The sequence below is a fragment of the Equus asinus genome, chromosome 8, assembly GCF_041296235.1.
Source record: "Equus asinus isolate D_3611 breed Donkey chromosome 8, EquAss-T2T_v2, whole genome shotgun sequence".
Taxonomy (NCBI): domain Eukaryota; kingdom Metazoa; phylum Chordata; class Mammalia; order Perissodactyla; family Equidae; genus Equus; species Equus asinus.
Window position 1 is genome coordinate 31,171,407 of NC_091797.1, and position 26,017 is coordinate 31,197,423.

Consider the following 26,017-nt stretch of genomic DNA (forward strand, 5'->3'; position numbering starts at 1 on the left):
TGAAAATAATACATAGCTCAACCTAATCACTATCATTATTAGTAAGGTAATTGTAAGTAGAAAATCATAATAGACAACGGAATTGGTTTTTTAAATTCTGTTTTCAGTGGTAACATTTAATATAAAAGCCCCCCAAACATCCAAGCTAACCTTATATTCCACATCACATATTGACACAACTAACAGAATTGTAGATGTTGACCTTAAAAATAAAACAGCCAGGTATTTTATCAGCTAAACAATATTCCCAGATATTTTTTTGGGAATAGCCAAAGAATTGCAATTCAGGACATGCATGCTATGACTGGCCATAGGCAAATCCAACAAACAAGGGAGAGGAGTGTTATATTGTAGAGAGAGAGGAGGAAATTGGGAGGTTTTTTTTTTTTTTTAAGGAAAGTCCATTGTAGAAAAGCAAGAGTTCAGGGTGGTGATGGTTTGTCATTGGCTGAGTTATAACTTTGGGCTTCTGAAAGCTTGTCGGGGAGAAACCTGGCACAATGTCTGACCTGTTTCCCACAGGATCCCAGTCTGAATATTCTTGGAGAAAGATGCTAAGTGGAGTTGCAGCCTCCCTGTTGGGCTAATCTTCCTCTTGTTGAGGACTGTCATCTATCTCAGGGCTCAGAAAGGTAATCAGCCTCTGAAGAGTCCCCTGCCACCTGCCCTGTGGCTTCCTCCACTTCCCACATTTCCTAATGTTAAAGATGTGAGGCAGGAAAGGTTGACTGCACTTCTCAGGGATACCTAGAGCAGTCTTTTCTGAAGCCAGAAGCATTCCAGCACATAAGCAGAGATGGAGCTCTAATATTGGAGGTCATCCCCCACCCCTCAGGATAATGATGACATTTGGTCCTATTGGGGCATTCTATTTCCTTCTTCTCTTTCTTTCCAGGATATGTGGAGACTGAGTTGTCTGGTGATGAGGTAATGTCTTCTTCCTTGTCTTTGGGTGGCAGAGCATTCTCCCAATCCTTTGGTGAGTGGAAGATGTCTTGGGGATAAGAGGTAAGGGTGACTCTGGCTGAGTGGCACTGTTGCTGGGTCCCTGAAATGGGAGGGTGGGGGTCCCTCGTGAGACTTTCATGACTGTTCCTCCAGGTTTCAAGAGTTGTTGCCCCCCCCCCCCCCACACACACACACACAGCCATACTAGGGTCCTAATTGAAGCTTCTTCCCTGGAGCCTGAAGTAGTACTGAGAGGCCTGGGTCTCAGACTAAGTAAAGGACATTCATGAGGTCAATGTTCCAGGCATTTGTTCCAGAAGTCTCTGCATTTTTTTGAGTGGGAAATGCCAATTAAGACCATAATGCAGAGTTAGGGATTTGTCATTGTATCAGGCCTTTTCAGCAGAAATATAAATGTTTATGTTTATATGCATAAATTCAATGTATATAAATATAAAATTTATATATGTGTACATTGAAAATATTAATCTATTCCATTGTACATTTGTGTCTCTTTTCTTCTATATCAAGAATTCTGGTTTTCAAGGACACAGGGCAGACACAGTTAGAATATCCATCCATTCTTACTCATTTGCTTTTCCCACATTAACATGGCTACAGTCTAAGGATAATGATACTCATGCTACAACCACCAAAATGATTAGTGAAAATAGTTAATATTTCTTTTGCCTTTGTTCTCCTCCTCATCCCTCCTTTTTATGGTTACTCTATATTTATGTTAGTGGATCATATACCATTAGGTAGAATATGTGCTCCCTTTTTATCTTAGTTCTATGAGTAATAATGTGTTTAATGCTTACCACTATTCCTTATGTCAATGTCCCTCTAGTGCAGTGGTTCTCAAGGTGTGGTCCATGGACTCCTAGAGTCTCTGGGGCCCTTTTGGAGTTTCTGCAAGATCAAAACTAATTTTATAATATACTAAGATATTATTTTCTCTCTTCATTATGTTATTTGTACTGGTGGTGCAAAATCTATGGTGGGAAAACTGTTGGTGCCCTAGCACAAATCAAGGCAGTGGCACCAAACTGTGTAGGGAGTCATGGTATTCTTCACTGCCATGAAATTGTATTAAGAAAAAAAATTGCCAGTTTCACTTAAGAATAGCCTTGATGAAGTGATAAAAGTCATTAGTTTTACTAAATCTCAGTTCTCAAATAGACATCTTTTAAATACTCAATGTGACAGATAGCATTTATGTGGCATAGTGATAGAAAGGCAGTTGTCTTGTGGAAAAGTCTGCTTAAGTTGTGAGTAAAACTGGCCACTTCTTTTGATTTTATGGACCATAATTTTTCTTGAAAGAATGGCTGACAGACACACTATGGTCATTTGGACATTGGTATTTAGTAGATATTTTCTCAAAAGTGAACGAAGGCAGCTTGTCTCTTCAAGGAAAGTGAAGATTAGACTTTCAAGAGAAAATTAAAATTTTGGAAAACTTGTGTTTGCCACAGCTTCTCAATACTTAAAGATTATTCTGATGAGATTGATGGTGATATTAACAAATATGATTTTTAACATCGTTGAGTGAAATGTGTCAACACTTTAAAGATCTGCATAATCGTGTGAATCAATACTTTCCCAATGGTTAGTGCATGATATTGCAAAGTCATCATGGATAAAGGATCCATTGAAAGTTCAAGATAGATCAATGAGTAATAAACTACCAGACTGAAAAGTTCATTGATAACATTTTAGATTCCACAGTCAACTAATCTGTAAGAATCTACCTTTTGTTGAGTTTTGGTGTCTTATCAGAGAAGAACATACACAAGAGCTGAAAGGCTATTAAAATGCTTCTCTTCTGTTCAACCAGTACATATACAAGTGAAGCCACATTTTCTTCATGTATTTCAACCCAAACATACTGTTACAGATTGAATGTAGAAGAACATATGACCAAGCTATCTTTATTGAGATAGACACTAAAGAGATTAACAAAAATGTAAAACAATTCCTTTTCCTTCACTATTTTTCTGTGCTGGGAAATATAGCTACTTTTCATAAGTATGTTATTCATGTTAACATGTAATGAGTTCAATGCTGTTATTTAAACAAACAACTATTAAATTTTTTTCACGTTTAATTTCTAATCTGGCGAATTTCACTTGACATAATCAACATAAACTAAAGTTCTTCCGAGTTCTCAATAATTTATAAGAATGCAAAGACATCCTAACACTGTTACAGGCTCTTAACATCAGCCCTGATATCAGTTCCCCACATTGAACCCAGCGTATATGGGGTTAAAACTAAAACCCACCACCCCCTTTCCTGCTTCTCTAGCTCCACTCATATGTAAATACCTGTTTCTTTAAACTTTGACTCCTTGAGCTTTACAACTAAATGGGAGTTTACAAATTGTTAAGAGCCCAGGTGGCCCGGAGTTGGAGGCACACTAAAGTTTAGCTAATCATGTGTCCTTGAGTTTGCTAGGAAAGCTGCTGTCTCAAGAGTATCAAGGAGCGGAGGCTTCCCAGACCTCAACTCCTCGACTCCGGGCGCTCGAACCCGCCTCAAACAAGAGGAGACAACGGCGAAGGACGCCCACCTGCCATCCGCCATCCCCCTATCTCCCCCCCCCCCACCCGTGGGAAAACGCCAGCCTGCACAGCCACATGCGCCCCCTCCCCTACCCAAAACCCCAAATAAAAATCTCTACCCATTCCTCATCGGGGAGCTAGCAATTTTTGAGGCATGAGCCCTTGCTTTGCTCTCTGTGCCTGGCATAGTAAAAAACCTTTCCTCTTCCACTCAAGACTGTTCTCGTTATTTGGATTGGCGTCGGGTTCAGAGACCGTTACAACACCAAAAGTTTGTGAACTGCTGATGTAATTGTGGTTTTTTGAAGCTTTTTCTCTAGTTGGTTCCGCAGGAAGCTCTTAGGGAAGTTCTTGCACTTTGTAGTTTGAAAGTCAGTTTTGCTGAATATAAAACCTTGGTTCCTATTTTCTGCTCTTGACTACCTTAATAATGTTACTGCATGTTCACGTAACATTGCTATCAAAGAGTCTGATGACAATCTAATTATTAAGTCACTTGCTGTTTTTTGGTGGGATGCCCAGGTGGTATTTTCTTTTTCTTTAATGTCCAGAAATTTTATTGGAATACACTTTGGTTTGGGTCATTTGGATTGAGTTTCCCAGATAAACTACATTCTCTTTCAATATGTTGTTCAAATCCTTTTTCATTTTAGGAATGCTTTATTAAGTTATATTTTTTAGTATTTCCTTTGATTTTCCTTTTTCAGGAAGTCCTGTCATTTACATGTTAGATTATTTTGCCTATCTTCAATATTTGTCATTTTCTATGGAATCCTTTTTATCTCTCATTTCTTCTTCATTTGAAAAATTGTTCATCTTTTCACCTTTTCTCTTCCTATAAGGTCTTCTTCATTATGTTTATTTCTTCTTCTGTTCCTTCTGGTTTAGTCTTCATTTCTGAAATGATTTTTTTTAATCTCTAATTATTTCCTGAGTACTGTCACCATACTTCTGAGATTTTCTAATTCCAATTTATGTTGTTATTTCACATCCTCTACACTTTCTTAATAACTTTTAGCTTGTTTTGAAATAGGTTATAGTTTAGTATTTTTTGGTAGTATGATTTTTCTGGTGTCCTTTCATCGAAAGGATGTTCTCCTTTTTCTAAGAAATATAGCTTTAGCCCTTTTCTGCTGCTCATTTTATATGAAATTAATTGTCCTGTGTTTTAGAAGGAGGCATACTCCAGGATGGTTTCTTTTATCTTCACACAGCCCCCTCTTCTGTTGCTTTGGCATACCGCACAAATATGTTGGCTTGCTTTTTGAGAGTTCCTGATCCTCTTTCTACTCCTCACTTTGAGGTCTTTTCCTTCATCTCCTTGTCTCTGGCTAGCTCCATTTTGATTCTACTCCTATTTTTTCCTCAGTGTAGGGCCCTGCCTTGGATGGGAGTCTGGATGGTTAGTTTGGAGAATTCTTAGAGGCGAGACTCCTCCGTCCCCTGCTAACGTCACCCAGGCCCCTTGCGCTCAACTGCTATTAGATTGGGCACACCCCTCCTAGTTTTGTCCCCTGTTCTGTATTTGTCTGCTGTGTTTTCAATGAGGACTTGTTGGCTGTTTGAGATTTATCATATTCTCAGGTATGTTGAGTACCTGGTTGCCTCCCTCTGCCTTCTCCAGCACAGATACTTATTTCAGGCAGATGTGTGACTATCAGTGGTTTGTCTTAACCAACTTGTATTTTGAGGCTCATGGGGTACCATGCTACCCACTTTTGTTGAAAATATTGTTAATATGCTTTTTTAAAATTATACTTTTAATTTTGATATAATTAGATTCACATGCACTTATAAGAAATAGTACAGAGATTGCAGGCACTCTATACCCAGTTTCCCCTAAAGGTACTATCCTGTAAACTATAGTAAATTATCCCAATCTGGATATTGACATTGGTATAGTCAAGACACAGAACATTTCCATCACTACAGTCTCCGTCATCTGGCCCTTTTATAGCCACGTTCCACTTCCCTCCCGTTTCCACTCTTTCCCTAATCCCCAGCAATCATTTTCTGTTCTTCGTTTCTATAATTTTGTCATTTCAAAGTGTTATATAAATTGAATCATATAGTATATAACTCTTTGAGATGGGCTTTTTTCACTCAGACAATTCCCTGGAGATTCATCTAGGTTGTTGTGTGAATCTCTAGTTTCCTTCTTTGTATTGCCGAGCAGTATTCCATGATATGTAGATAGCACAGTTTGTTTCCAGTTTGTGGCTATTATGAATAAAGCTGCTATAAACATTCATGTATAGAATTTTGTGTAAAAACATTTCCCTGGGATAAATGCTCAGGTTGTACGCTGGTTGCACGTCTAGGTTTTAAAGAAACTGCCAAACTGTTTTCCTGAGTGACTTTACCATATTCCTTTCCACCAGCAATGTATGAGAGATCCGGTTTCTCTGTAACCTCACCAGCATTTCGTATTGTCCCTATTTTTAATTTTAGCCGTTCTGATAGGGTGTAGTGATATCTCATTGTAGTTTTAATTTGCATTTCTCTAATGGCTAATGATGTTACACATCTTTCCATATCCTTATTTGGCATCTGTATATCCTTTGGTGAAATGTCGCTTTATGTCTTTTGCTCATTTTCTAATTGGATTGTTTGCTTTTTTACTGTTTAGTTTCAAGAGTTCTTTATATGTTTCTAGGTACTAACCCTTCCTCAGTTCTGTGATATACAAATATGTTCTCCCAGTTTGTAGCTTGTCTTTTCATTCTCTTAAGAGGGACTTTTGCAGACAAAAAGTTTTTACTCTTGATAAAATCTAAATTGTAATTTTTCCTTTTATAAATCATGTTTCTGATGTCCAATAAGAACTTTTTGCTTAGCCCAGCTCCTGCAGATTTTCTCCCAAAAGTTTTAAGGTTTTACCTTTTAGTCTGTGATCCATTTTGAGTTAATTTTTATATAATGTGTGATACTTTTTGGCCTATGGATGCCTTATTGCTCCAGCAGCATTTGTTGAAAGTTTAATTTTCTTTTATTGAATTGCTTTTGCACCTTTGTCAAAAATCAGTTGTGCATATGGAGTGGGACTATTTCTGGGTTCTTTGTTCTGCTCCATTGATCTATGTGTCTGTAACTCTGCCAAGACCACACAGTCATGACTACTCTAACTATATTATAAGTCTTGAAATAAGGTTGACGGATTTCTCCCATATAATTCTTTTTTTCAAAACTGTTTTTACCTGCTTTAGTTCCTTTGACTTTCCATATAAATTTTAGAATTATCTTGTCTATATCTAAGAGAAATCTTGCTGCGATTTTGATAGGCATTGAGTTGAACCTGTTTATCAATTTAGAAGTATCATCGTATTTACTACATTGAATCTTCCAGTCCATGAATGCAGTATGTCTCTCCATTTATTTAGATATTGTTTGATTTCTTTTTCAGTATTGTGTAGTTTTCAGCATTCAAATTTTGCATTGTTTTGTTAGAATTATACCAAAATGTTTCTTTTTTGAGCAATTTTTAAAATTCCAAAATGTGTTTATTGGGATGATTTCCCACTCATCTTGATTCAGGGTGCTTTTGGTGCTGCTTCTGTCTGAAGGAGCATCTTCTGTAAGCTTACTTTTCTTCCTGTATGCAGGCAGAGGACAGTGGAGCAGCCAAAACACACAAGCACAATTTGTGCATGACTAAGACTGCAGTGAGTTTATAGCATCCTGGGCATTTCACATCCGTGAAGTAGGAAGTGGGGTTCTCCACCAGGCACTTCTTCTTGTGTCTCCTCTTCTCTTCTGGAGAGGGATGAAGGAGATCCTTTGCAAGAGGCATGTTTTCACAGGGAGATAGTCACTTCCAGAAAGGCTTGAGAGATTTTAAATGGTGTTGTATTTTTAAATTTTTGTATTTGTGTGTTCAGTGCTAGTACATATAAATACAATTGATTTTTGTATGTTTATCTTGTATCCTGAAACCTTGCTGAACTCACTTATTAGTTCTAGCAGTTCATATGTAGATTCCTTGGAATTTCTTTGTAGACAATCATGTCATCTGAAAATGGGAACAGTTTAATTTCTTCCTTTGTAAACTGTATGCTTTTTATTTCCTTTTCTTGCCTATTGCACTGGCTAGAACTCCCAAAAATGTGGAGTGAGAGTGGTTAGAGTGGAAGTCCTTGCCATGTTTCCAATCAGAGAGGGGAAAACATTCAGTCTTTCAACACTAGGTGTTATTTAGCTGTAACGTTCTTTTAGATGCTCTTTATCAAGTTGAGGAAGTTCCCCTCTATTCTTCTTTTTCTGAGCATTTCGTCATGAATAGGTGTTGTGTTACGTAACCCAGTACTCCATATATGTACATCATTGACTTGGATTATACTTTTCTTACAGCTGCCTTTTCTACTGGTTGTCAAATGAGCTATATTCTTTCCATTTATTGCCTACGTGAAGTCTTTGAACATGGACTCTATGTCATGCATTTACTCTTCTTCAGGTTTCCAGCATAAATTGATACCATTTCAGCTCCTCAAGCACTTATTCTGGTGTATGCCTCCTACAGTTTAGTTATGTTATGAGTGTGTGCTTACATTTGATTCCCTTTAATATCCTAGTGTCTTTTTTTCTTACACAAGTGGTGTGTGCCTTTGGGTATATTTTCTTTTTCTTGCCTAATGGCTCTCGTTAAAACTTCCAGCCCTTTGTTGAATAAGAGTGGTGAGATTGGGCATCCTTGTCTTGTTCCTCTTCTCAGAGAAATAGCTTTCAGCTTTTTACCATTGAGTATGATGTTAGCTGTGGGTTGGTCATATATGGCCTTTATTTTGTTCAGGTACTTTCCTTCTATACCCATTTTATTGAGAGTTTTTATCATAAATGAATGTTGGATCTTGTCAAATGCTTTCTCTGTATCTATTGAGATGATCATATAATTTTTATTATTTATTTTGTTAATGTGGTGTATCACATTGATTGATCTGTGGATGTCGAACCATTCCTGCATCCCAGGAATAAATCCCACTTGGTTGTGGTGTATGATCCTTTTAATGTAGTGTTTATTCGATTTGCTAAGATTTTGTTGAGTATATTTGCATCAATGTTCATCAGTGATATTGGCCTATTATTTTCCTTTTTTGTGTGGTCCGTCTGGTTTTGGAATCAGGGTCATGTTGGCCTTATAAAATGATTTAGGAAGCATCCTGTTGTCCTCAATTTTTCAGAATAGTTTGAGAAGGATAGGTATTAAATCTTCTTTGAATGTTTGGTTGAATTCACTGGGAGACCATCTCGTTCTGGGCTTTTGTGTTTTGGGAGGCTTTTGATAGTGTTTCAATCTCTTTACTTTTGACTGGTCTATTCAAATTCTTTATTGCTTCTTGATTCAGTTTTGGGAGGTCATATGATTCCAGGAAATTCTCTATTTCTTCTAGGTTATCCAATTTGTTGACATATAGGTTTTCATAGTATTCTCTTATAATCCTTTGTATTTCTGTTCTGTCTGCTGTGATTTCTCCTCTTTCACTTTCAATGTTATTTACTTGAGTCTTTTCTCTTTTTCTTCTTAGTGAGTCTGGCTAAGCGCTTCTCAATTTTGTTTATGTTCTCAAAGAACTGGTTCTTAGTTTCATTGATCTTTTCTATTGTTTTCTTTAGTCTCTAATACTTTTATTTCTGCTCTGATTTTTATTATTTCCTTACTTCTACTTACTTTGGTTTTCATTTATTCATCCATTTCTAGTTCTTTTAGGTATAGGGTAAACTTGTTTACTTGAGATTTTTCTTGTTTGTTGAGGTAGTCCTGTATTGCTATAAATTTCCATGTTTGTACTGCTTTTGCTGCATCCCAAAACTTTTGGTAGATTTTCTTTTCATTTTCATTTGTCTCCAGGTATTTTTTGATTTCTCCTTTGATTTCTTCATTGATTCAATTGTTGTTGAGAAGCATGTTGTTTTGTCTCCACATATTTGTGACTTTCCCAGCTTTTTTCTTATAGTTGATTTCTAGTTTCATACCATTGTGGTCAGAAAAGATGCTTGATATGATTTCAATCTTCTTAAATTTATTGAGGCTTGCTTTATTTCACAACATATGGTCTGTGTTTGAGAATGTTCCACACACACTTGAGAAGAATGTGTATTCTATTGTTTTGGGATGGAATTTTCTATATACATCTAGTAAGTCCATCTGGTCTAGTGTTTCATTTAGGCCACTGTTTCCTTGTTGACTCTTTCTGGATGATCTATCCATTGACATAAGTGGGGTGTGGAGGTCTCTTACTATGATTGTGTTGCCGTCAATTTATTGTGTTTCTTTATACATTTTGGCATTCCTGTGTTTGGTGCATATATATTAATAAGTGCCATGTCTTCTTGGTAGAATGTCCTTTTTCTCATTATGTAATGCCCATCTTTATCTCGTTATCTTTTTTCTCTCGAAGTTTGTTTTGTCTGATATAAGTATGGTTACACTTGCTTTCTTTTGTTTGCCATTTGCTTGGAATATCATCTTCTAATCCTTCACTATGAGCCTATGTTTGTCTTTAGAGCTGAGGTGTGTCTCCCGGAGGCAGCATATTGTTGGGTCTCGGGTTTTTTAAATTTTGTTGAGGACGTAATAGTTTACAACTTTGTGAAATTTCAGTTGTGCATTATTATTTGTCAGTCACCATGTATAGTTACCTCTTTACCCCTTATCCATCCAGCCACTCTGTGTCTTTTGATTGGTGAATTCAATATATTTACATTTAGATAATTTAGATACATTTAGAAATATGAGGGTTTAATATTGCCATTTTATCTTTTGTTTTCTGGTTTTTCTATATTTCCTTTGCTTTTTTTTTTCTTGTATTTCTGACTGCCACTTCAGTTTGGTGATTTTCTGTGATGTTTTCCTCCATTTTCTCTTTTTTTATAATTTGCAACTCTGTTCTATTTTTCTTTTGTAGTTACCATGAGGTTTGTATAAAAGATTTCTTAGATGAGATAGCCCTTTTTCTGATAGCCTCTTATTTCCAGTAGCCTATGCAAGTTTCATCCCTTTCCTCTCCCCCTTCTAAGTTTTTATTGTCACAAATTATTCTTTTTTGGTTGTGAGTTTGTCACCAAATTGAAGTGGTTGTTGCTATTTTTGATGCTTTCTTTCCGTTTATCCTTTATGTTATAATTAAATGTTTACTGACCTATTCTGTTATAGAGCTAAAATTTTCTAGTTCTGTCTATTTACCTCCTTGCTCAAAGCTTTGTAAACCTTTGCTTTTTTGTTTCAGGTAGGAATTCTCCTTCATCATTTCCTGTAAGGCAGGCCTAGTGGCAAAAAACTCCCTCAGCTTTCGTTTGTCTGAGGAAGTTTTTATTTCTCCACCATATCTGGAGGATAATTTCACTGGATTGAGTATTCTTGGCTGATCGTTTTTGTCTTTCAGTATTTTGAATGTATCATTCCACTTTCTCTTAACCTGTAGGGTTCCTACTGAGAAACCTTCTGAAAGCCTGATTGGATTCCTTTGTAGGTCATTTTCTTCTCTCTGGCTTCTATTAATATTTTTTCTTTGTCATTGACTTTGGCAGTTTTAATATAATATGCCCTGGAGAAGGTCTTTTTGCATTGAGGTAATTAGGAGTTCTATTAGCTTCTTAAACTTACATGTCCAGCTCCTTCCTCAGGTTTGGGAAGTTCTCAGCTGTTATGTTTTTGAACAAGCTCTCTGCTCCTTTCTCCTTCTCCTCTCCTTCTTAAATACCTATAATCCTTAAGTTGCTTTTCGAATTTAGTCAGATATTTCTCAAAAAATTTCTTCATTTTTAAAAAATCTTAGTTCTTTCCCTCTTCCACCTGAATCACTTCTAGATTTCTATCTTTGAGTTCACTAATTCTTTTCTCTCCTTCTCTCCTTCATAAGATCTGCTCTATTTTTAATGCACTCTACATTATTTTTCATCTCTTTAAGTGTGCTCTTTGTCTCCAGAATTTCTGTTTGGTTTTTCATTAGAGTTTCACTCTCTTTGGTGAAGTACTCCTCCCATTGATTCATTTTATTCTTAAGCTCATTGAACTCTCCAAGTTTCTTTATGACAGCTATTTTGAATTCTCTGTCAGTTTGATTGTAATCTTCTGTGACTTCAAGTTTGGTTTCTGTAGTGCTGTCATTCTCCTATTCTGCTGAGTTACTGTAGTTCTTCATGATGTTTGATGAATTGATCCTTTGCCAGTTCATTTGTGGTAGTAACCACCTTTCTTATCTGGGTACGACTTTGGTTACTTTGGTTCTGATCTGCTTCTGGTTGTATTTGAGAGGCTGAACTTTCCACTCTCCACTCTCTCTGCCTTGTGCCACTTCTGCTTCTGAGGTTGCTGGTGGCTTGCTGCTTATGTTGTTGCTGCAGTCTCAGGTGATGCTGAGGGGGTACCAGCCTGGAAGCACTTCTGCTGCTTCCAAGGTTGCCTGGGTTTCGTGTTCCTCCACTGGCTTCCCTTGTGCTCTCTGTGGGCTTGGATGCTGCTGCCCCACACATTAGCTATGGTGCTGCTCCTGGGATGTCTGGCGGTGCTGGTTGCATGACTACCAGGGGTTCTAGGTTCACAGGTGTCGCTGCCACAGCCAGGGGCCCAGGGATCTGAGGACTTGTATGTAGCCCCTGCTGGTGGAGCTGATGTTGGGGGTGCCACCACTGGGGCTTGGGTCACTGGTTCTGGAGTGGTTCCTGATGTCTCTTATTGCAGATTCCATCTGCCACCGCTAGGGGGAAACAGGGGCTAAGCAGGGAGGAGTTTATGTTGCTGCTTGCTGAGCAGCCTTTGGTCTGATGCTAGCCAGTGTGTTTTCAGAACTCAGGTGAGGCACCCCACCCTAGCTGGGAAAATCTGAGTTTTGTCTACTTTCCTTACTGTTTGAAAGACCCGACCACTGACGGGCAAGGTGTAGTGGGGGTGTACATGCTGGATCTGTTGGGAGACGTTAAGGGAGCAAGCCATGCCTATTTTTTCTACCCTTACTCTGACTACTTGTAGGCATGCAGGCTGTAACCATAGGAGATGGACAGAGAGGAAGTTGCACCCACCTTCTCTGCCCCCACCATGACTGCTTGTATGTGAGCAGGTTGGATCCAGTGAGAGATTGGCAGGGAGCAAGCTGTACCTGTTTTTTCTCTGCCCCTGCCATGACTGCTTGCAGTTACACTGACTGGATCTGCTGGAAGTCAGGCAGGAAGCAAGCCTTGTCCTCCTTCTCTGCCCCCCACCAAGACCACTGACAGGCATGCAGGCCGTTGTGAGGATCTGAACCCTGGATTGCTGCTGATGGGGGAGGGGAGGCGGCTGTTCCTCTAGTCCAACTGCTTCCCGGGGGTCCAGTCCACCCACTTCAGATGTATAGATGCATGGATCTTGTAGGCATCCTACTGTGCTGTGTATGGAATTCTCTGTTGCTCAGTGGATGTCTGACTGGTTGTAATGTAGAGGGAAGAGACAAAGGTAACAACTCAGTCCCCCACGACACTGATGTCACCCCTAGAATTCTTATATACTATTTGTGGTTGTGTAAATTGGTACAAATATTTTTAAAAAGTTCTCCTTAGCAGAATCTACTAAAGCTGAACGTGTGCATACCCTAAGACCTAGTGATTCCAGTAGTAGATACATACCCAAAAGAATTGTGTTTATATGATCACCAAAAAGCATATAAAAGAATGATTATAACGTAATGAGTAACGATAAACACAAACTGGAGACTACAAAATATACAAGAGTAAAATATGTAAATAAATTCAGTAATATGTATACAATAAGTATTTATTTTATAAGAATAAAGGCACTAGTCTTGCAACAACATGGATGAATCTCACAAACATATTTTTAGGTGAAAGATGCCAGAAGCAAATGACATATACTATGATGCCATAGTGTATGACTTCATTTATATAATATTCAAAACAGGCAATATTAATCCATGTAACTAACAGTCAGAATAGTACTGTCCTCGGGGAGGAAGTCACTAGAAGGTGGCATGAGGGGACTTCTGAATTTGAGGTAAATATTCCATTTCTTGATGTGAATCTTGGTCCAGTTAATGTGTTTACTTTGTTAACAGTCATCCAACTGTACTATTATGATTTATGCTCTAAGACAGACAAGAAAATCATGTGTAAACTCCAGTCACGTGTAACTAGAAGACAGAAAATACTTTTGATTAACACATAAGCAGGGAAATAAATATTCAAGTCTAGCAAAGCCAAATTTGGAGATCATGTCTGAATGGCCAGAATGACTGGAAAAGAAAAGGGTGGAGTAGGGACTAGGGGAAATGGGCAGAGAGAAAATCATTCTGCAAAAAAATAATCTTTTCTGAGTGAGAGAATTAAGAAAGCAAGTCTGAGACATAGTATACAAGTTCACTGATTGCTATGGAATCCAAATTAAGGAACTTGAACATGCAGAAAATCAGAGGGGATTGTCTTGGGAAGGAGTTTGTATGGGGAGTGAAGAGGTGACAAATCTTGGAGGCTCCCTAAGAAGCATGGTAGTAAAGGGAAAAAGGAAGCAAGTGGAGAGAATTAAATTACTTTCAGAAGCAAAAGAGAGTCACAAAGTCAGAAAATCTATCAACCTCTTCTCTCCCCCAAAGATTCCTGTTATTGATAAAACTACACTTCACTGTGTTAACAGTAGAGGGTGATCTTGAATTAAGAAACCTAGTAAGCCACAAGCATTCTTACACTGATCCACATACAACTGTTTTTGCTGGTCCAGGAAAATAAATATTCCAGAATGAACACAAAACTGCAGATGTGATCCGTTAAAGCTTCTGTCAGACGATGCATATTTTCTCCAAAACAAGACTGAGAAAAAGAACATCATCAACATCAGTGAAACAGAAGAGAACTGTAACACTATGCCCCAAACTGAATCAGACCTTCATGAATTGAAAAACAATTCAAATTAGAAAATAAAGACCCAGGAATTAAATGGAAAGAAAATAGGAAGTCATGAAATGAGAGTTAACTGAACTCAAGAAAGAAAATAATAATTAAAAAAAGACAAGCTCATACTAGAAGTGAAGATTAAATTACAAATGGATAACATATTCAAATTAAAACACAACTAGAGGCATTGCAAAATGGCATAAAAAGAGTCAAGAGAATGACAATGAAATAAAACAGGCAAACAGGTATCAGTGATTCTACCGGTTTTCTACTGCTGCGTAACAGATTACCACAAATAGCAGGTTAAAATAACACATATTAATTTTCCCATAGTTTCCGTGGGTCAGAAGTCCAGTCATAACTTAACTGGTTCTTCTGCATGGGGTCTCACAGGCTGCAATTAAGTTGTTTTCCTAACTGGAGGCTTGAGTGGGGACAAATCCACTTCCAAGCTCATTCAGGTTGTTGACAGAATTCATCTACTCAATATGGCAACACTGAGGTCCCTGTTTCCTGAAGGCTGCTGGTCAGGGGCCACTCTGAACTCCTAGAAGTCACCAGCAGTTCCTGCTACATTGCCCTCTAACAGGCCCTCTGACAATATGGAGTTTACTTCAAAGCCAGCAAAGAAGGGTCTTTCACTCCAGCAGGCTACAATGAAGTCTTATACAACAAAACGTAATTATGATTGACACACCATCAGCTTTGCCCTATAATATCCTAATAAAGGAAATGTCATCCTATCACATTTGGCATACAGCATAACCTATTCAAGGACTTGACATCTGTCACCTTTGCCTTATTATACTGATTAGAAGCAAGTCACAGGTCACATTAACTTTCCATGGAGGAGGTTATACAAGGACATGAGTCATTGTGGGTCATCTTAGAGTGTGTCCACCCTCTGGCTCCCAATGATTCATGTCCCTCCCACAGGCAAAATACATCCATTCCAACCTAAGTTCCCCAAAAGTTTCATTCAATTACAGAATCAGCTCATAGCCCAAAATATCATTGTCTAAATCAGGTCTAGGTGAAGATAGGGATCCTGGTTGTGATTCATTAAGTACAACTCCTGGAGTACAATTCCTCTCCATCTGTGAACCTGTGTAACTAGAGACAAGTTATCTGCCTCCAATACACCCAACTTACAATTGTGGGACAGGAATAGGATAACTACTATAAATATTCTAGTTCAAAAAGAGGGAAAATGGAAAGTAAAAAGGAGGCACTGGTGCATGGTAGTTCTGAATTCCAGTTGGGAAAACTTCAGCCTGAGTTCCTTGATTAGATTTCATGGACTGGGAATAACCCACTCTCTCACTTTCACAGGTCTGGATTGGGAAAGGCCAGCATTCCTTCCTAAAGCTTGACAACCCTGCCAACTCTTATTTCCCTGACTAATCCTTGGTGGCTCTTTGCTCTCTCTATGATTCTTGGTTCTGGCTTCCTGGTCATCCGTAGTTTTTCATGGAAGGTAGCATTGTTTGCATCTGAGTAGTTTTATCAGACTGCTTCCTGCCAGTGAAACTTGAGAGTCTGATAGCCTCCTTTTATTTTGTACTATCTCTGTTTTAGTCCAGGCAACAGTATTTCTTAAAAAGTTTACATGTCTCCGTGGATTTTTTTGGGGATTCACTCCATTAGACTCAGGTAATGGTCCTGTAGTCATAAAAATATAGGTGGATGGGAGACAGAGAATAAAGAAAAACTGGATCCTTGTTCTAGCTACATGGAGTCACATAAAATTGAGAAAATATATTGAGGAAGTTCTATATAGCAACCTCCAATTGCTGCATAATAGGTGTAGAAGAGAGTTTAATGAAAGAAATAATAGAAGACCTTTTCCTGAGCTGAGGGAAGACTAGTCTTTGGATGGATAAGATTCATACAGTTTAAAGGCATCAAGCAGAAATAATGAAAATATACAAATAGTCATATTTATATTGATGAGGTTTTTCTGACTGCAAGATCAGAAAGAAAAGAAAAACAAATAATCACAACAAAAAGTTGCTCTCAAAGCTTTGAGAAAGGAAAAGAGCAAGCTAACCAACAAACAGTTTATGCATAGAAGGACAAGAACCAGGCAGGAAACAGATGTCTTACCTGAAATATAAGCCCAAAACAATGGGAAACCAAGGAGGTTATCTGAATGCAAGAAGCTGGGTGTTGCAGGAAAGGCAGAATAAGAGAGGAGATTGGGGGTTGGGAGATGGAAGAGAGAAAAGGGAGAGAGAAGGAAATCTGAGCAGACCATGTGGAGTATATACTGGGGAAAGGGATCGCTAATGAGTGTGTTATTTTAAAACTTGTTCTGTGTGGCAAAACTACCCTTGCCACACCCTCAGAGAACTAAATCACATTTCAAAAATTTTCGAGCTATATTTTGATTTTCTTTTGATGTAAAACTGTTAAAGCACTTTGATTCTACTGGAAGTTCAAAGTCTTTCTTAGTGTGCCAGGATATTGGATATTGACAGCTGTAAGACTATTAACTGGGTGTGGACACCAGCAGGGGGAGACACTGCACTTTAGAAATTCACTGCGAGCTGAGGCTTTCCGTTCTTCCTCTCACTTTTCACACTTCCGGACTGAGAAAGGCCAGCACTCCTTCTTAGAGAGTGGTGACCCGGCCAGCACTTATTTTCCTGACTATTCCTCCCATGTTTCCAAAATATGATGCAACCTGAGACATGGGTTTTGGATGTTTGAGAAGCAAAGAAGCATGAAATGGAGCAGGACTTAAAGCGTACTTTTGCTTGAAGACCAAGGAGCTCAGTCTTTTACAGGTTCTAACAGGTAAGAGATTGCTACTGTAAAACTGCATGCTTAAAAACAATCATCACTGCCAGTGCAAGCCACTATCCTTTTCACACTGAGCTTTCAATATCCTCTGCCATTATCTAATGCATTCTTGATATATCAGCACGAGTGATATTTTATTTTATAATTTATATTTTAAAATTATGAGGATATGTTTAAAAATTAAACAATAGAGATATATTTTCATAAAATAGGAGCCCTTTGCGCCTTCCCTTTACTCCAATAAACTTACACACAGAGAAACTTTCCATATATTCCTATTTTATTAGGTGACTTTAACATGAATAGGCTTGGAATTACGTCAAATGCTTTTGTTGGGGAGGGAGTGGGAATCTAAGGATCAGTGAATTTATAAGTATGAAAATCATATAAAGTTTGTTCACTGACCAAAATGAAATTAAATTAGAAATCAATGTAAAAATATATTACCAAATATCTGTAAACTAAAAACATTCTTCTTTTAAATAAAACATGGGTCAGAGGAGAAATCAGAAGAGGATTTAGAAAGCATTTGGAGATGAATAAAATAAAATCTAATATATCACAATTTATGTAATACATCTAAAACAGCGTTTCAATGGACAATTATAGCATTAAATGCTTAAACTAGAAATGAGGAAATATCTCAAATGGACTAAGATTCTACCTTAAGAAACTGGAAAATCGAATAGCAACTTAAGCCCAAATTAAGCAATAGAAAGGAAATAATAAAAATCAGAGAAGGAATCAATGTTATGAAAATAGAAAACAAATTGAAAAAATCAATGAAACAAAAATATAATTCTTTGGGAAGGCCTCTAAAATTGATAAACATCTAGTGAGACTGAATGGGAAAGAAAGAGAGAAAGCTCAATTTGCCAATATCAAGAATGAAAGAAAGGATATCACTACAGATTGTGTAGAAATGAAAATTACAACAAAAGAATACAGAAAAACTTTATAAATTGGGCCACTTAGATGAAATGGGAAAACTCCTTGAAATATACATATTATGAAAGATCATTCAGGAAAATGGAATGACCTGAAACAGACCTATACTATTTCTAATAAAGAAATTGAATTCGTAGCTTAAAACCTTCCCACAAAGTTAATTCCAGGCCCAGGTGTTTTCACTGGCAAATTCTTTCAAGCATTTAAGGATAACATGACACCATTCCATAAACATTCCAGCAAACAGAAGAGGAACTTATTCTATGATACCACCATTATCCTTATACTGAAATCAAAGACGTTACAGGAAGAGAAAACTACAGACCAATATCCCTCATGAGCATAGATGCAAAAATTCTTAATAAAACTTTAACAAATCAAATCAAACAATATAAAAAAAGAATACTGCAGCATGACCAAGTGGAATGTAAACAAGGAATGCAAGATTGCTTTAGCTTTCAAAAATCAGTCAATGTAATTCATCAGAAAAACAACACACCCAAAAATTATCAGCTCAATTGATGCAAAAATATATTTAACAAATTCCAACTCCTATTCATAATAGGAATTCTCAGCAAGGTAAGAATAGGAAACTTTCTCAAGCTGACAAAGGGCATCTAAGAAAAATCTACTGCTAACATCAAGCTTAATGGTGAAAGAATGAATGCTTTCCTCTGAGATTGAGACCAAGGCAAAAATTTCTGCTCTCACCACTCCTAGTCAATATAATACTGAAGGTTTTATCCAGAGCAAAAAGCAAGACAAAAAAATAAGAGGCATGTCAATGGGAAAGGACAAAATGAAACTGTCTATCACAGATAACATGATTAACAATATAAAACGAGGATTGGCTTTTTCTGTGAAGGGCCAAAGAGTGAACATTTTAGGCTCTGTGTCTAAGAGACAAAATGAGGGATATTATTTACATATACAACCATCCCAAATGTAACCGTTTAAAAATGTAAAAATTATTCTTAGCCCATAGATTGTACAAAAACAGGTGGCTGTGAATTTGGCCCATTGGCCGTAGTTTGTCAATCCTTATAATAGAACATCTTAGAACTGGAATTAAGGAAAAAGTGAGTCTAGCAACGTTACAGGATGCAAGTTCAATTAATATGATCAATTTTATTTCTATTTACTTGCAATGAGCAATGAAAAATTGAAATTTATAATTTTCATTCACAATAGCATCAAACGTATAAAATACTTAGGGATAAACTTGACAAAAGAGGTGCACAACTCATATATTGAAAACTACAATATATGCTGAGAGAAATTAAAGAATATCTAAATAAATGGAGACATAGGCCATGTTCAAAGACTGGAAGAATCAATATTATTAATATATCAATTCTTCCCTAGTTGATGTACAGCTTTGACACAATTTGCAATCCAAATCCATAAGGCTTTATTGAAGAGATTGACAAGCTTATTCTTACATTTATATGGAAATGCAAAAGACATAGAATAGCAAAAATTGTTTTGAAAAAGAAGGGTAAAGTTGGAGGGTTTATACTACCTATTTTAAGATGTTTTTATGTAGCTACATCAAGACAGTGTGGCAGTAGTGTAAAGATAGATATGTTGACAAATGAACAGACTAGAGATTCCTGAAATAGATCTCTACTTATAAAAGCAACTATTGACAAAGGTGCCCAGGCAATTCAATAGGGAATGATAATCTTTTTAACAAATGGTGCTGAGACAGCCGGATATCTATACACAAATGATTGAACCTAGACCCTTATCTCACACTTAATAGACACCAGGCAGTATAAGTGCTGAGAACACAGAGATATCCACCGAGACCCTGCCCTTAGGAAGCTGACAGAAAGAGCTTAATCAGTAACAACAATGCAAATTTACTACCATACAAAAATTAACTCAAAGTGGATCAAAACCCTAAACACAACAGTGAAAACTATAAAACTTCAATAAAATGTCATAGGAGAAAATCTAAGTGCCTTCAGATATGGCAAAAATTTCATAACCAACTAACAAAAAGCATAAACTGTAAAATAAAAAGTAAATTACTTGGACTATATCAAAATTAAGTACTTTTGTCTTCCAACCATACTGTTAGAAAAATAAAAAGACAAGCCACAGAGTGAGAAAGATATTTACAAACATCAGACAAATAAATTTTATCTTTAATATATAAAGAATACTTACAATTTATTAATAAGAGGAAAAACAACCCAATTAAAAATGGTCAAAAAATTTGAACAAACACTTCCATCATAGAAGATATACAAATGGCAAATAAATACTTAAAAAGATGCTTAACATCATAAGCCATTATAGAAACACAAATTAAATTCATACTGCAAGGTCATTACATTCTCATTGGAATGACCAAAATTAAAAAGACTGACCATACCAAGTGTTGGCAAGGATGTGAAACAACTAGAATTCTCTTACACTGCCAGCAGGAATATAAAATGATACCCAAATCACTTTGGAAAACAGTTTGGCAACTTTTTAAAAAGGTAAACAAAAAAATACCATATTTTTAAAGTATTTCCTTCCCAGGTATATGCCCAAGAGGAAAGGAAATATGTGTTCATGAAAAGACTGGTACAGAAGGTTCATAGAAGATTTGCTTGTAATAGCCAAAAACTGGAAACAGCCTCAAGTGTCCACCAGTGGGTGAGTAGATAAAGAAATTGTGATGTATTTAAACATACAATGAAATACTACTCAACAATAAAAGAGAAAAAATCATTTATATGTGCATCAATATGGTTGAACCTCAAAATAATTATGCTGAATGAAAAGAAAACAAAAAAAAATTCTTGTATGACCCTCTTTATATAAAATTACAGAAAATACAAACTAATTTTTAAAAAAAATTTAGGAAATACTAACTAACTGACAGGAAGAAGTGTAGTGATTGCTTGGGGATTAGGAGTGGGGGTGGTTTACAAAGGATCATAAAGAAATTTCAGGAATGATGCTATATTCACTGTCTTGATTGTGATGATGGCCTTGTAGGTGTGTACATGCGTTAAAGCTCATGAAATTATACACTTTAAATAGGAACAGTTTATTGTATGTCAAATATATATCAATAAAACTGTAAAAAAAAAAAACAGAGAAAGTGTGTCTAGAAACCCTTCTAGGAACAGGGGATATTGCTCCATTTACTAAAACTTTTTATGGACCTTTATTAAATTTCCTAATTTTTTCATGATTCTACTTATATATTTAAATTCATTTCTTGATATTTTACCTTTTTTCTATTATGAATATAAAATTTTCTGCAAATATGTTTTTCTCATATGCTTTCTTAGTGGTTTAATCTTTCAGAGGCAGGTGATGCTGCCTCCTATCTGTAGAAGAGCTCTTTGTCATCAACCAATGTTGTGGCTGCTGAGAGTCTGTGTGTATCAAAGGGGTCAGGAGTGTGGACTAGGACATTCCATTGTATTTCAATGACCCTCTTTCCATTGTTGCCCTGATTATGTTGCTAGAAAATAGCTCTGTTATATTCCCAAACTATATATTTAGAAACTTCTGAAGTATTTGTGTAACAATTGCCTCCACATAGCAAGAAAACATTCTACGATAAAAGGAATAATCACAGAAAAAATAAAAAGTAAAGTATATTAGAAAGTTAATTATAAAATGAATAGATAAGTGTCGTGACAGAAAAGGTAAGTGTTGTAGTCATTTCTTGCCCATCTATCCTTGCTGATGGTCTTTTAGATTCACATGGTCAACTCTCTAACGTCCAGTGGATTTTGATTGTTGCTTTAAATCTTAGAATATGTGACTCTTTCCATTAACTCTTTTACTACATGACTTCACAGATGTTTGTAATTCCTAGTGACTCTACACATTTCTTGATATGTTTATTTTATGCTGTAATTCCCCGTAATTAAAGCTTTATGCTTCTTGTTGGCTTTTTCAGTGACTTAGTCTACTAGAGACAAGTGATGCTGCCTTACCTCTACTCCTCATTGGCTGGAGAGGAAACCAATATATCCTTGAAAACAGCTCTGTAAAGTCTCTTTGTTGTCAATGTCTTTATTTGAATCTTAGATTGAATGTTAGCTTTAAATGTCAGAGTTTGGGGTAAGCGAAGCATCTGTAAGATGCCTCTTTGCACGTGTGTGTATCTTCCAGGGTGTCCTACCCTTGATTCTACAAGATTACCCTAATCTCAAATTGGAGGTGATGGGATCAGTAGGATGAGGGGACAGACATCACTTCAGAACTCCAAGTCACAATCAGGTCATTGGTCCTAAACCAGGGGTGCCCCAGAACAAACAGGTATTGCAAGAAAGAAGTGAACATAAATGTCAGTAGCTTAATATGTTTCCCCAATGGAAAATTCAGAAGATAGGTGGCATGTGAAGGGATAAAATGAACATCAGAGTCAAACGAACATCATTTATAGCCCAGCTGTGTCCCTGCTCCTGTCTTTAATCAATGAAAATGAATGATGACTCCAGACCCATTGGTGAGTAGCTGATTCTCATGGCTTCTGGTCAACCAAAAGATCCATGGTATACTAGAAATAGGGCTGGAGGTAGGGGAAATGTGCCCATATGCCTCCCTAGTTGTCTGGGAGCCTATTCATTTTCTAAGGAGTATAAGGGAATGGTTGAACTCTAGTACAAAATGACTGCTGACATTAAGAAATGAAGATTGTTCTGAGTGAGCATGGTCTGAAAACTGAGCCCTTAAGAGACTGAACTCATCCTGAAGAGGGAGCTTCACTGTGAGGGAGATACTCTGTTACTGACTTTGAATGTGGAGAGGGCCACATGGCAGGGATCCGAGAGGGGCCTCTAGGAGCTGAGAGTGACTCCTGGCTGACAGCTGGCCTGAAGACAGGACTTAATTCATACAAGGAAATGAATTCGCCTATAGCCAGCAAGCTTGGAAGAGGATCCCAATCCTCAGATGAGAACTGCAAACCCAGCTTGTGACTTCAGTCTTGTGAGACCTTAAGGAGAGAGCCTAGTTGAGCCCACCTACACTTCTGACCTAGAAAATTGAGATAATAAATGGCCTTTAAGTTGCTAAGTTTGTACTAACATGTTATGGCAGTGGTAGAAAACTGGCACAATATCTTTTTCTCACTTAAGTTTTACACTCTACATCTTAAGCATTTTATTTTACATAACTGGAATGCTTAATAATCAATATACCATTCACATATTAGTTCTTGATTTTTCATATAACTTGTGGCTGTGTGTATGATGATTTTTAAAAACAAAGTTTTTTTAAATACGGCCTAACAATGTTTTTTCTCTACAGTTTCTTCCTCTGTTTTGTTATTTTAAATCATCCCACCACCTTTTAATGAAATAAATATTCACTTACTTTTTTCTGTATTTTGAGTTTCTTATTTTACATTTGAAATTTTAATCAATCTTAATACCATCCATGTGAGTGTTAATGTATGGGCTCTTTTTACTTTCCAAGTAATTAACCAATCGATTGACCCAATACCAGTTTTAGTAAGTTTCCTTCATTCCACTAAATAAAAAATTTACTTTTATTATATACTACATTCTTAATTTATCCCACATGAAGGCAGGATAACTTTCTCTGTCCTTGAAAGTACTCCCAGTGTGGCGTTCTTTTAAAGAAGTAAGAGTTAAATTGCTTGCTACATAATTAAAAACAATTTGAACCTTTATTACAGAGTCTTGAGAAATATAAAATTTGGATTATATTTCTAACACCAAGAAAAATGATTTAAAATTCTTCTAAAATATCTTCTTCCCCTAAAAATCTCACGCTATAATTCTTTCACTCACCAGTTTCCTCATTACTGTGCTACTTTTCCTTCCCTTTCACCTATAGGTGCCATGATGATCAAGCATACCTCAGAAGACTTGTCTCCTGACCCCTCACATCCCACTGACTTCCAATCCTCACCAGCTACTGCCCTTCACCCCACAAACCAAGACTGACTCCCGAAGAGTGGAGTGGGCCCTGCTGTGCCATGGAGAAGTGAAGAACATAACTTACAACACAAAAGCTTCTTAGAAATGTGTTTCTATCTTCCATCCCAAAATTGTCTCAAAGGGATAGCAGATTCCTAAAAATATAGTAAATAAATTTCTCAATCTCATTAATCTTAACAAAAATTAGGCTCTGTTTCTGTGCAGTCAATTTTACTCCAGAGTTGGTTCTTTTTGTAGCAGTATGAACATGTTTGGCTTCATAATAATTTGTAAACATCTGTTAGAGCAACTCCATTTTTCTTATTAATAATTATTTTTTACATTTATTATTTTTGAAAAAATAGAAACATTTTATTAATAAAATTATTGTATCAATATTTAAATAAAACATCACCAAATCTATGTATTTTGTTAGGGAAATTGACACAAACTGTCCTGTCAAGAACATGATATCTGTCTTTGTTTATTAAACACCTGTCTGTCCTTAGGTAAAGTTTTGTTCTTTTCTGTGGATTGCACACATAGCTGGTAGGGTTTATTGTTTTGACATTTTGTATATTTATTGCTTTTATAACTGAATTGTTTTCTGGAACTGACTTAGTGGCTTAGTCTGCCAGAGACAGGTGATGCTGCCTCACATCTGCTCATTGAGTAGAGAGGAAGGTATTTAATGGTTTAACTTAAACACAACTTCCAGGATCCTTTTTTTGTTTTTAAGCAGAATCCCATATTTGGTCACTCCCTGGTCTAGAGTTAGTCCAGTGGTTACTTCCTTCAGCCAAGGCAGCCCTCCCCTCCTCCAAGAGCCAGGCGTGTGATAGAAAACGTCCTCTGTGGTCATGTAGTCATGGCTCCTCTTGTCCTGAGTGTCCGGGCTGCAAGTTTTATGTATTCACTTCCAACTAAGCCTTTCTTCTGAACTTCTTGTAGTCAGTTTTGATTCCCAAAGTATTTTAGTCTGATCTACAATATAATAATTTCCCCAAAATGTGAAGAATATAAGTACACAGAATTTTGAAGTCATATCAGTACAAGAGCATAGGACAGAGTATTTAGATTCTAACATAACCTTCAACAAAGTAGTCTTTCTATAAAGTGCTTTCAAAATAATCAAAATTCATTTGATTAATATAGACATAGGGGCGATACGTCAATGAAAGGCAAGCCCAATATTCTGATTTAGCACATAAGAGGAGGAGAGGCCGGTGAGAAAAGGCCCTACTTGAAGGATAGGGTGAGGGGTGGGCAAGGAGGATTGATATGGTCTGAATTCCAGATGCATATTCTAGCCGCTGATTTGGCATCATCATCAGCTTGAATGTTTTCGTGAGAGCCTGTCTTACATCTCTGGCAATCCTAAAATAGGAAAACAAGGATCATTTTATGTGAGTCCAGGTCCTCAAGAAATCATTAAAATGGTTATATTCTCATTTATTCTTCTCCACACTTTTTTGATTTATTATTTTAATTCAATTTGTTTTGAACATTTAATATATTTTCATGACAAAAAATTCAAAAGGTGCATTACAGTAGAAAGTCTCTCTCTCTCTCAACCCAAACTTACAGCTACCATGTGCACCTTTGAAGAAGTAACTACCTTTAGTACTTTTTGGGTATCCATCTGGAAATATTCTATAAATATACAAGCAAAACCCATCTATCTCCATCTATCATCTGAATAGCTCTCTCTTATGAACGCAAATCACAGTGTGCTATACACTTTGCTTTTTCCTAACTATACATCTTATAAGTTTTCATATCTGAACATAAATATCTGCCTCATTTTGAAAATAGCCACTTAGTAGTCTGATAGTGATAGACATTCAGGTCGTTTTCTACCTTTGCTCTTATAAATAATGGTGCAACAAATAACCATGTACATATATTACTCTACACATTTTCAAGATATATGAAGGATGAATTGTTAGAGGTGGATTTGTTAGGTCAAAG

The 26,017-nt window shown here is 36.7% G+C and overlaps 1 long non-coding RNA gene and 1 pseudogene across 1 annotated transcript; one reads left to right on the forward strand and one right to left on the reverse strand.

The window, feature by feature from the left end:
- Positions 1-7,035: 7,035 nt before the first annotated feature.
- Positions 7,036-7,305, reverse strand: LOC106834626 (small ribosomal subunit protein eS27-like; annotated as a pseudogene).
- Positions 7,306-16,953: 9,648 nt separating this feature from the next.
- LOC123288220 (uncharacterized) lies at positions 16,954-24,557 on the forward strand. The gene is made up of 3 exons (XR_006531838.2): positions 16,954-17,186; positions 20,676-20,792; positions 23,964-24,557. It is a non-coding gene; the product is annotated as an uncharacterized lncRNA (long non-coding RNA).
- Positions 24,558-26,017: the final 1,460 nt, after the last annotated feature.